General features: G+C 28.2%; 1 long non-coding RNA gene across 1 annotated transcript; it reads right to left on the bottom strand.

The window, feature by feature from the left end:
* Positions 1–583: 583 nt before the first annotated feature.
* LOC136083806 (uncharacterized) lies at positions 584–3,529 on the bottom strand. Its single transcript, XR_010640109.1, has 2 exons — positions 1,075–3,529; positions 584–763 (listed from the first exon to the last, which is right to left on the bottom strand). It is a non-coding gene; the product is annotated as an uncharacterized LOC136083806 (long non-coding RNA).
* Between the last annotated feature and the right edge of the window lie 7,724 nt (positions 3,530–11,253).

The following is an 11,253-nucleotide window of genomic DNA, read 5'->3' as shown; positions in this document are numbered from 1 at the left end:
AGCCCAGTGAAAAAGCGCACATGGGATACGCGTGGATTTTTTCCACATGTAACCCATGTGGGGATTATTATTTTGTCCCATGTGGGTTTCATATGGTAAATCCCACATGGATTCCATATGGTAAATCCCATATGGGATACGCGTGGGTTTTTACCACATGTAACCCATATGGGGATTATTATTTTGTCCCATGTGGGTTTCATATGGTAAATCCCACATGGGTTTTATGTGGTAAATCCTACATGGGATATAGGTGGAAAATACGACATGTTATAGATCTTAAATGCCACATATTTTAATCCAAATGGTATAAAAGTAGTCAATACTAGACAAATGAAAGTCCGAATGCTTCTATGATAATTTTAAAAATTCTTTCAATTTAAAAATTACTTAAATAGTAATTTAAAATTAATCATCGAAGCTTTCAGAGAGGCTTAACTTAATCTGGTATTTGCTACTTTATCCCATTCGGTATTCAAAACGTGTAGCATTTTTGATCTTTTACATGTGATGTTTTCCACCTATAACCTATGTGGGATTTACCTTAAACTATTATGACGAAATTTTATAAAATTAAAAAACGTGTTGCAAAATGAATTTATTTAAAAATAAATGCTATTAATCAATACATCCAAAACGAATATTAAAAATATTATTTTTTCTTTTGCGATTTACACGCCGTTTTTTGTCAATTGAATTAATTAAATCGCTTCGGCTTATATATATCGGTTTTTAGTATCTTCTAACTTTCTTCAAACATTTTCTAAAAAAAAAAAATATATAAATACAAATATATATAAATATAAATATAAATATAAATATAAATATATATATATATATATATATATATTTATATAGTGATATATTTATATAGAGAGAGAGAGAGAGAGAGAGAGAGAGAGAGAGAGAGAGAGAAAGAGAGAAAGAGAGAAAGAGAGAGAGAGAGAGAGAGAGAGAGAGAGAGCAATTTTAATAAGGAACCTTATTAGTCGAGCAATTTTAATTATTAGCCAGTTTGAAGTCATTAATGACTACAATATTTCACAAATAATTATTTCCTAATTTATTACTTACAATGACTAACGTTTATGCGTAATTGAACACATATTATGCGTAATGATCTTGAACCCATGAGGAGAATCCTGAAAAAAAGTGATCAATAAGGAAAAGTAGTTAAACAAAAAAACGAAAACAAAAATGTAAAAACCTACTTTTTCAATGATGTAGACTTCTATAATAACAGGCCTTGACATCGCGCAAAATGCCGTAAAAACTGAAGGCCGATTAAACTTTCACTTTTACTTATATTGATATATTTTTATATTAGGTAGGGTGTAATGGCAGCCTATGTTTTCTAATAATAATCTCTAGTAAAAACGGAAATATAAAAAGAAAACCAAAAAATTGTTAAAAGATAATCATATTTTTCGTATTTCAAATTTCATTAAGAATATTTATGTAATATTAAATAGTATCAATAACAAGCAGAACCATAACAAAGTATATATCTATATATTAGAAAGATAACTGTATTTTTAATTTTTTTTGCTAAAAATGGTAACAATAAAAATCACCAACAATAAAAAACACCAATAAAAGTTGATTCAAGCAAAAAAAAAGTTTTATCAATATATCTCAACAGGGTTAAAGTCCTTATACTTGGCAACTTGTAGTCAATACACATACAATCATATAAACTTCGTCGCATAGCAAAATACTCACATATGCTCTACATATAATATCTGAAGTATATAAAACTTCACCAACATTAACTTTTCTCATAGCATTAAGGTGTTCGAATAGAATATTTGATTGAAGCGAACTTTCTTTATTTTTTAAAAATCTAACTGCTTCAAATAAAGCTGATTTTGTTTTTATTAACTTTAATTTGTTTACAGCTAAATATGAAATATTACAAATTGTGCCATTATGGTTAGCTACAAATGAATAATCATTGAAAATTACTAAAATAAATAATGAAACACCAAGTTTGTACATTTTTGATTGTATGTGTAAACTTTTTTTATTAAGCTGGAAAACAATAACATCGTTATTATCACTTAACAAAGATTGAATATCGTCAAATATAATTTCATCCTTTTTTAGAAAATCATTTAACTCATCTGGTAAAATGCTTCGAAAACCGCTTGAAGTTACATTTTTTCTAACTTTACTTGCTGGTGTGGCTAAACAACTAGGCGGAATATTTTAAAAACAGATGGTGGGTTTAAAGGTCGTTGCTTTCCATATTTGCTTTCAAAAGGTGCTTCATTTGGCCAATGCAGTTGACATAATGCTGTATAGTCTGTAACAATAAAACCAGTTCTTGGGATAGCTTCACTACATCTTTTTCTCTCCTCTAGATTCTTCGGGAATTTATAAATTAATATTTTTGTCGTAGTTGAGTATTGATATTTTTGTTGTAGTTGTAATTGATATTGTAGTTGTATAAATTGATATTTTTGTTGTAGTTGAGATAGTTCGACTTGCAAAGAGATACACAGCATTTTAAAGGCATTTTTAAGGCATTTTAATTATTAAAAAAACTTATCGTTAGTTTGACAATATTATTACCTTACAAAGTTAACGCCTTGAACCTTACATCAACATCAAGACAATAACAACGTTATTGTCTTGATGTTGGGCTATCTAATTTATAAACCAATCACATTTTAAAGATTTATTAAAAAAGCGCGAACACAAACTTTCATCTAATGTTAAAAGATGAAAATGTTAACACAGTATTAGGAATTGGCCTTCAGTTTAACAACTTTGTTGCGCGATGTCAAGGCCTGTTATTATAGAAGGCCGCGGTCACACATAATATAATATTCTGAAACTAATAAACAAACATCTAAATTTCTATAAGTAAATTTATTCTTTGATCATTGCCTTCATATACTATCTTATTTTCATATCATAATCTATTATGGAATTATTTATATAACATATCACAACAATATTATTAAATTTGTGATGTTCAAATATCATATGAACATTCTCTAACATGTTCATATGATATTTGAATCTAGTTCTTGAGTATATTATCTGCAAACAATTGACTGATGCAAGTTCTAATGTTGTCAAAAACCAAGCATGCATGCATGGGACACTGCAGTGTCCCACAAAGAAATGCAGGTTTGAAAGTCAAATTTTCTTTATTAAAAAAAAAAAAAAAAAATAGGGAGGAGATAAGGAGGTTTCTGTAACTTTTTTTAGGCTCCAAAACTTTTAACTTTATATATAATAAGGTTCATAAAACTTAAGGGACTAACGAAGTACATTGAGGAACAAAAACAGGATATTTACTGAAACTTTTAAATTTTTAATCTGGAGTACCACAGTGTAATTGGGAATAAAGTCTTTGGGTCCAGTATTCAAAGTAATATGATCTAAAGTAATATATAAATTAAATAAAATGCTTTAAAATGCATGCAGTTATACATATAACTCCTGATAGTTAACTATATGTATAACTAGTTATACATAAAATTTATTATATAAACTTATTTTTTAAGGTTATGCTTGAACAAATTAGAACCAATTAATTCAAATTCAAGATTTAGTTCAAGTTCAGGTTATTTGTTCATTGTTTTTTCACTATTTTATATTTATTTGTTCAAATTTTTTAACTAGTACTAATTCTTACTACAGTAAGAATATTTATCATTGTTGAACGTGATTTTATTAGTAACTTAATTTTACTATCAACATATTTTGACAACACCCTTTAAATTTGTCACCTTAAACCCATGTGGGTAATCCCACATGGGTTACATGTGGGTAATCCCACATGGGTTACATGTGGGAACCATATGGTATTTACACACATGGGAAATCCCACGTGGGTTTCCTGTGGGATTTGCATGGGAATTAATTTAAAAGCTGGAAACTAAAAAAAAACTAAAAAAAAAATTTTTAAATCGACATTGCATTGCGTTACGTTTATTTTGTGAGAAATTATTTTATATTAATAAAGAGAATGGCAAGCAAGTATGTAAGTACCGCGAATAATTTTTATCTTTCCTTATAGAAATAAGATTAAGATTTGTGCAAATAGACGTATTATTAGGATAATATTATAGTTATTTGAATATAGATCTTGAGTAAATTATTTGCAAACAAATAACTGATGCAAGTTGAAATGTTGTCAAAAACCAATCTTGCATGCATGGGACACTGCAGTGTCCCACAAAGAAATGCAGGTTTGAAAGTCAAAGAATTCCTAATTTTCTCTATTAAAAAAGAAAAAAATAGGATGGGTTTCTGTAACTTTTTTTATGCTCCAAAACTTTTAACTTTAGATATAATAAGGTCCTTAAGACTTAAGAGACTTACGAACTACATTGAGAAACAAAAACAGGATGTTTACAGAAACTTTTCAATTTTTAATCTGGAGTACCACAGTGTTATTGATAATAAAGCTTCTGGATCCAGTTTTCAAAGTAATATGATCTAAGTAATGTTTAAATAAAATAATATGCTTTAAAATGCATATAGTTATACATATAACTCCTGATAGTTAATTATATGTATAACTATTTATACATATAATTTGTTATAAAAACTTATTTTTTAAGGTTATGCTTGAATAAATTAGTACCAATTAATTCAAATTCAAGATTTAGTTAAAGTTCAAGTTAATGTTTTTATTTATTCATTGTTTTTGTTAATTTTATATTTATTTGTTCAAATTTATCAGTTAGTACTATATTTTACTACAGTAAGAATGTTTATCATTGTTGAACGTGATTTTATGTTGTTATTGATGTTAAATTTATTACGTTTCCATAACTCAGATTGAATCTTAACTGAATTATTGAAAGCTTTGTAGGGGTTTGTTGTATATCAAATGGTGTTGTAAATAAAGTAAAAGTAATATATATATATATATATATATATATATATATATATATATATATATATATATATATATATAAATATAACATTAAAACAATAAAATTGATACAAAATTTCACTTTAAAACGAATACCATTAACATTGTGATGATAATAGCATTAGGAAACTAGTATTTATGTATTATTATTATACTATAAATAAATAGTTTTTTAATTCATTTTATAAAATGGAGACTGACAACTGATAATTAATGGAAATAAATACAAATTATAAAAATCATGTATTTTTACTAAATACTATATTAATGCTAGTCTACAAAGTTAAAATCAATTTAGAGCATTGTTATTAGTTCTTTTGCGATTCGCACTTCCACTTCTGTCTCTCAAATTTGTAAAATAGGTGGTCAAAGCTTGCTCAATAGGTAGGTTCTCAGCATAACAATGCTTTTTTCTTACACTTTCTAAAGAGAAATATGGCAAATTGATTACTTATTTTACTTAAATTGTAGGGTCATCTATGCATAATGATGTCAGATGATGACCCGGTTTGTTGAACAACTTCACCCTTTATCAAACTCAGTCAATTTTTTGCCATTTCCCATTGAAAATGATGTCAGTTTTTGTTATCGTATTATGATGGTATATCTGAATTTTTAATATAATATAAAAAATGCATATACCATCAATTTTTTTCTGGTTCAGTTATACATTTATTCTCAACAGTACTAAAAGTAAAAAAAAAAATGCGTAAATTGTTCTTTCAGATAAGCAAGCTAATTTCTGAATTTAAATTGTTTTTCCTATGATCCTCTACAGTTTTAAGCAACAAAAGCAAGAAGTTTTTAGACCACATTGTTGGTGTAAATACCTCTAAAACCTGCTCATAGCTAGCATAAATTGTTTTACTTTTTTTTAAAATAAAATATTTTACTTTTTTTTTTAATTCAATTTTTTAATTGACATTATTTTGGTCTCAACATCTCCTCCCCATTGTCAATTATTGTTAAACTCACACTGCCCCTCTATCTACTGGCATCATTTATGGATAATCCCATAGCCTAAATACTATATATATATATATATATATATATATAATATATATATATATATATATATATATATATATATATATATCTCTTTCTCTCTCTCTCTCTCTCTCTCTCTCTCTCTCTCTATATATATATATATATATATATATATATATATATATATATATATATATATATATATATATATATATATATATATATATATATATTTATATTTATATTTATATTTATATTTATATATATTTGTATTTATATTTTTTTTTTTTTAGAAAATGTTTGAAGAAAGTTAGAAGATACTAAAAACCGATATATATAAGCCGAAGCGATTTAATTAATTCAATTGACAAAAAACGGCGTGTAAATCGCAAAAGAAAAAATAATATTTTTAATATTCGTTTTGGATGTATTGATTAATAGCATTTATTTTTAAATAAATTTATTTTGCAACACGTTTTTTAATTTTATAAAATTTCGTCATAATAGTTTAAGGTAAATCCCACATAGTTTATAGGTGGAAAACATCACATGTAAAAGATCAAAAATGCTACACGTTTTGAATACCGAATGGGATAAAGTAGCAAATACCAGATTAAGTTAAGCCTCTCTGAAAGCTTCGATGATTAATTTTAAATTACTATTTAAGTAATTTTTAAATTGAAAGAATTTTTAAAATTATCATAGAAGCATTCGGACTTTCATTTGTCTAGTATTGACTACTTTTATACCATTTGGATTAAAATATGTGGCATTTAAGATCTATAACATGTCGTATTTTCCACCTATATCCCATGTAGGATTTACCACATAAAACCCATGTGGGATTTACCATATGAAACCCACATGGGACAAAATAATAATCCCCACATGGGTTACATGTGGAAAAAATCCACGCGTATCCCATGTGCGCTTTTTCACTGGGAATGGGGCTAAATGCAGTGTCCGCCCCCCCCCGTGTTTTAATTGGGGGGGGGGGGAGCTATCGCTCCTTCCGCCCCCTTCCCCTCCCTATTCCTACGCCAGTGGTAGTAATGTACATATATATTGATAACATTCGATGAAGTTTCAAAAATGCAATGCAATAGTATCTTGAGCCGAAGGAAAACTTCGAATAACTGACGAAGTGTTTGACAACGGGGGAAAAAAATTACTTCGAATAAACAAAATTTCGAATAACTGCTGGTTCAAATAACTGATGGATATCTACATGAGTTTGTTAAGGTGGTAAGGCTATAAAAAACAATTTTTTTAAAAAGTCATAGGGCCCTTAATTTTTTGTGTGTAAAAACGGTTATAGAGATTAAGGCCACGCGATTAACCGAACCGAACCGTTCTTTCGGTTAAAACCGAACTAAGAAAACCGAATCGAACCGAACCGATAAAAATATTTTAAATAATCAACCGAACTGAACCGAAACCGAAAAAAGCTGAAAAACCTATATAAAAATTTTAAAAATTATAAGTAATTATAAATTATAAATTATATAGTTTTATATTTTTTTAATAAACTTTATTTATGAAAGTTTAATATTATTAAACCACAGAAAAAAAATAAGTCAAAAAGATGAGATTGTAAACATAACTCCAAAATAGTCGTAAACAGTTGCCGCTAAACTATATCAAATGTTGCGGACCAAGAAGAATATTGGCTATTAACAGTTTTTGATACCATTGTACTGTAACATGTGAGTAAATTGAACTTTTTTTCTAAACTGTTGTAATTTTTTATTTTACTTAAAAATTAAAATATATTGTATAATATTTTTATTATAGAACGTTGCTTTTTAATTTAGATAAATAATAAAACAAATAAGTTTTACTGTTTAACATATATTTATTTTTCATAATAGCTTGACAAACATACAAACAATTGTAAACTTTAAATTTGAATAAGCCTTCAATTAAATTTATTTGTGAATATACTTTAAATATAATTTGTGATTTACTTTGTCTTTAAACTAACTTTAACAATTTCTAATCTTATACTACTTGTTATCAACTTAGTTATCTGTTACTTGACCAAAACAAATATGTATATATGTTTATTTTATTTAATTTTTTTTTAGTCCGGTCATACAAGCAATTTATACTTTATTGAAATTGAAGATGCCGAAAGAAAGTGGTATTTGGCAATTCTTTGAAAAGCTGAATAAATTTGAAGCTAAATGTAAAATTTGCTTTAAATCTTACAAAATAAACTGTGGCAGTACTTCAACAATAACCAGCCATGTTAAAACCAAACATGAAACATCTTGGAAGGAACATCTTTTAAAAACCATAGAGGCACCTAATAAACGAAAGTTTGATATAAAAAAAGACGACAAAACAACAACAATTGAAAGTAGTATATTAAAAAATCAAAAATATGGGTTAAATGATCCAAAGCAATTAAAGTTTGACTTAGATTTAACAAAGTTTGTCTGCACTCTAGGTCTACCTTTTGAAGTTTTGGATAATAAAGGAGCTCAAGAATTTATCGATGAATAAATAATAATAATAAAAAAATAATAAATTCACTGTCAAATCTGCATCAACATTTAGACGTCATAAACTTCCAATGTTGTATGACAAAGTTAAGGAAGGGTTACAACTAGAATTTGTCAAAGATTTTCCAAATGTGACTGGAGTTAGTTTTACAACAGATCTCTGGACAAGTCGAAACAATGATTCCTTCATGAGTCTTACAATTCACTACATTAATTCAGATTTTAATTTATTGAGTTTTCTCATTGCTTGCACACCATTTACTGGTAGACACACTGGGGTAGCAATCGCAGTAAACCTGGGTACTTTTATTGCTAATTTAACTTAAATGAAGAAGTGCACAGAGCCTGCGTTAATGACAATGGCAGCAACATTGTTTTAGCTGCTAAAGAAAGTGATGAAATTAACTCAGAGTTGCGCTGCAACGATCACACAATCCAGCTATTGAACTTTCAAAAGCAATTAAAAACTGCACAGATTTAGCATCACACGCACAAGAATCTCTCTACTGCTAAGCTTCAAGGTGCATGCGAAGAACTTGGAATTAAGGCCAAGAAATTGATTGTTTCGTGTATAACACGATGGAATTCTGAGTACATGTGCATAAAGTCAGTCCTTCAACTCAAAGAAGCGATCAAAACACTTGCAAAATCAAATGAAGAATTTGAAAGGTGATGCCCCTCAGATGATCAATGGAAGACATTAGAATACAGCATGCCGTTTCTTGAAAAAATTTACAACATTTCAGTAGGTTTATTAGCTGATAAAAGACCAACAATCCAAGATGTAATACCTGAATTATATTCCTTGCACCAAGAACTACTTGCCCAGCAAAATCACAAAGACAAAGCAACAAGAATTTTTATAAAAATGCTGATAAGTGAACTACAGGAAAGATATCCTCTCAATGGTGCTGAGCAGCTGATTAATTGTTATGCTAATTTTTTAGATCCGCGTTACAAAGGCCTGCATTTAATTGAATATAAAAAAATTGATGGTATAAAAGAAGCATTATTGACGCAGGAAAAAGCAAAAAAAAAGAAAAATTTCCAATCACAAGTAATAAAATAGACAATGAAAGCAATCCAAATACTAAAGTTAATCACCACGAGTTGCTTAAAAAAAGACTAAAACAAGATATTTCAGCACGCAGCGCTTCGACGACAACTAAATTGAGTTTAGAAATTGAGCATTATTTAGGAGCCGAAACAGCAGACGAAAAAACAAATGTTTTAGAATGGTGGAAAATAATAAAGTTACAGTACCCAATTCTATCTGATTATGCACGAAAATACCTGTGTATAACAGCAACTTCTGCAACATCAGAGAGAGTTTTTTCAACTGCCGGTAATGTCGTAACCGCCAGAAGAACCACATTGGCCATTGAAAATGTCGAGAAAATTGTTTACATAAAAGAAAACATTAAAAAAATAAAAATTAATTTATAATTGGGTATTTTAAAAAAAATTATATTTTAAAGTTGTAAAATATATATATAAATAATTATCTTTAAAACCATATTTTGTTTTTAATCGAACCGAACCAAACCGAACCGAATTTTGTTTTAAACCGAACCGGAAAAAAACCGAACCGATGGGTTTAAGTTTAAAATCGAATCGAAAAAAACCGAACCGAAAAAAACCTTAACCGCGTGAGATAGCATCTTTTTAGTAAAAAGTTTTTAAAAAAATTATTACTACCAATTCAAAATGGCCGAAAAAATACTAAAGATTGCATAGTTTAAATGTTTTTTTGTAACAACATTACTTCATACAGAATAAACAATTTTAATGGCGTTTGGTAGGATTGAGTATCATCATTGTATAAATCATTTAACAGAAGGATTTTTTATACTAAATTAAACTTTAGTTTTTAGAACAGTTTTAACAATACAATAACAATTAGGGTAAAAATATTTTAAAATTTAGACTTTATTACATAAAATTTTAAGTTATTTGATGTTTAAGAACAAACGCAAGACTTAAATTAAGCAACTACTATATGTGAATACATCCTGAAAATTTCAAGTTAAAAAAATATTGCCATGTCAAGAAATCACGTTTTGAAATTAACTATAGAAGACAAAACTTGAAACGGCACCAGTAACCACCAACAACCACCAGCTTTATAAACACCAATAGCTTCCTTTTCTTCCAAATTATCAAGATGTCCTTTCTTTTGGGAGCAGACACCTTTTCTGCGCTGTTTATCATTAGCACTCGTCTTTTTGTTTATTCGATTTATTCGTGAATTATCTAGTTTATTAGCTATGTTTTTCAAAATAACTCCGCTCAAACCGAAATGCTCTAAAACTGTAAGTACACCATTGCAACCATTATTGTAATGAACGTACAATCATTTCAATAATATTTCTGCCAACAAAAATTGTTTTTGGCACGCGTGACTATATGATACTATTTAGTCCTTCATTGAGATTTTGGGTTTTTCCGTGTAAACATTTTTCCAGCAAAGTATCGCTTGTCAAATCTTTAAAAATAGGTTGCAGAAGCGTTTTTTTACCAAAAAGGTATTGTATTGGATGGCTTATAAGCTTACTGTCCTTTGGATCAGTACCTACACCAACTAGTAGCTTCTCGGGGGCAATATTGATGACGTTCATAAGAATTATGCTTATCAGTAAAATGAAACAGAATAGCGTAAATGGCTTTCTTCATTGCATTAATATTATCGATGTTATTTCTGATTGCCATAAAAATTCTACATGGAGTCAATACGCTTATTAGTTAATTTTACTTTTCCTGAAATTGGGATTTTAGTACCCTTGTAAGATTTCACAAGGTCTCTCAACCTAGTTTCAAAACGCATTTGAACGCGTTCAATGCACTCAAGTTTTATTGGTACTA

This window comes from Hydra vulgaris, chromosome 08, assembly GCF_038396675.1.
Source record: "Hydra vulgaris chromosome 08, alternate assembly HydraT2T_AEP".
NCBI lineage: Eukaryota > Metazoa > Cnidaria > Hydrozoa > Anthoathecata > Hydridae > Hydra > Hydra vulgaris.
Note: the sequence above shows the minus strand (reverse complement) of the source record. Positions and strands in the feature narration are given on the sequence as shown.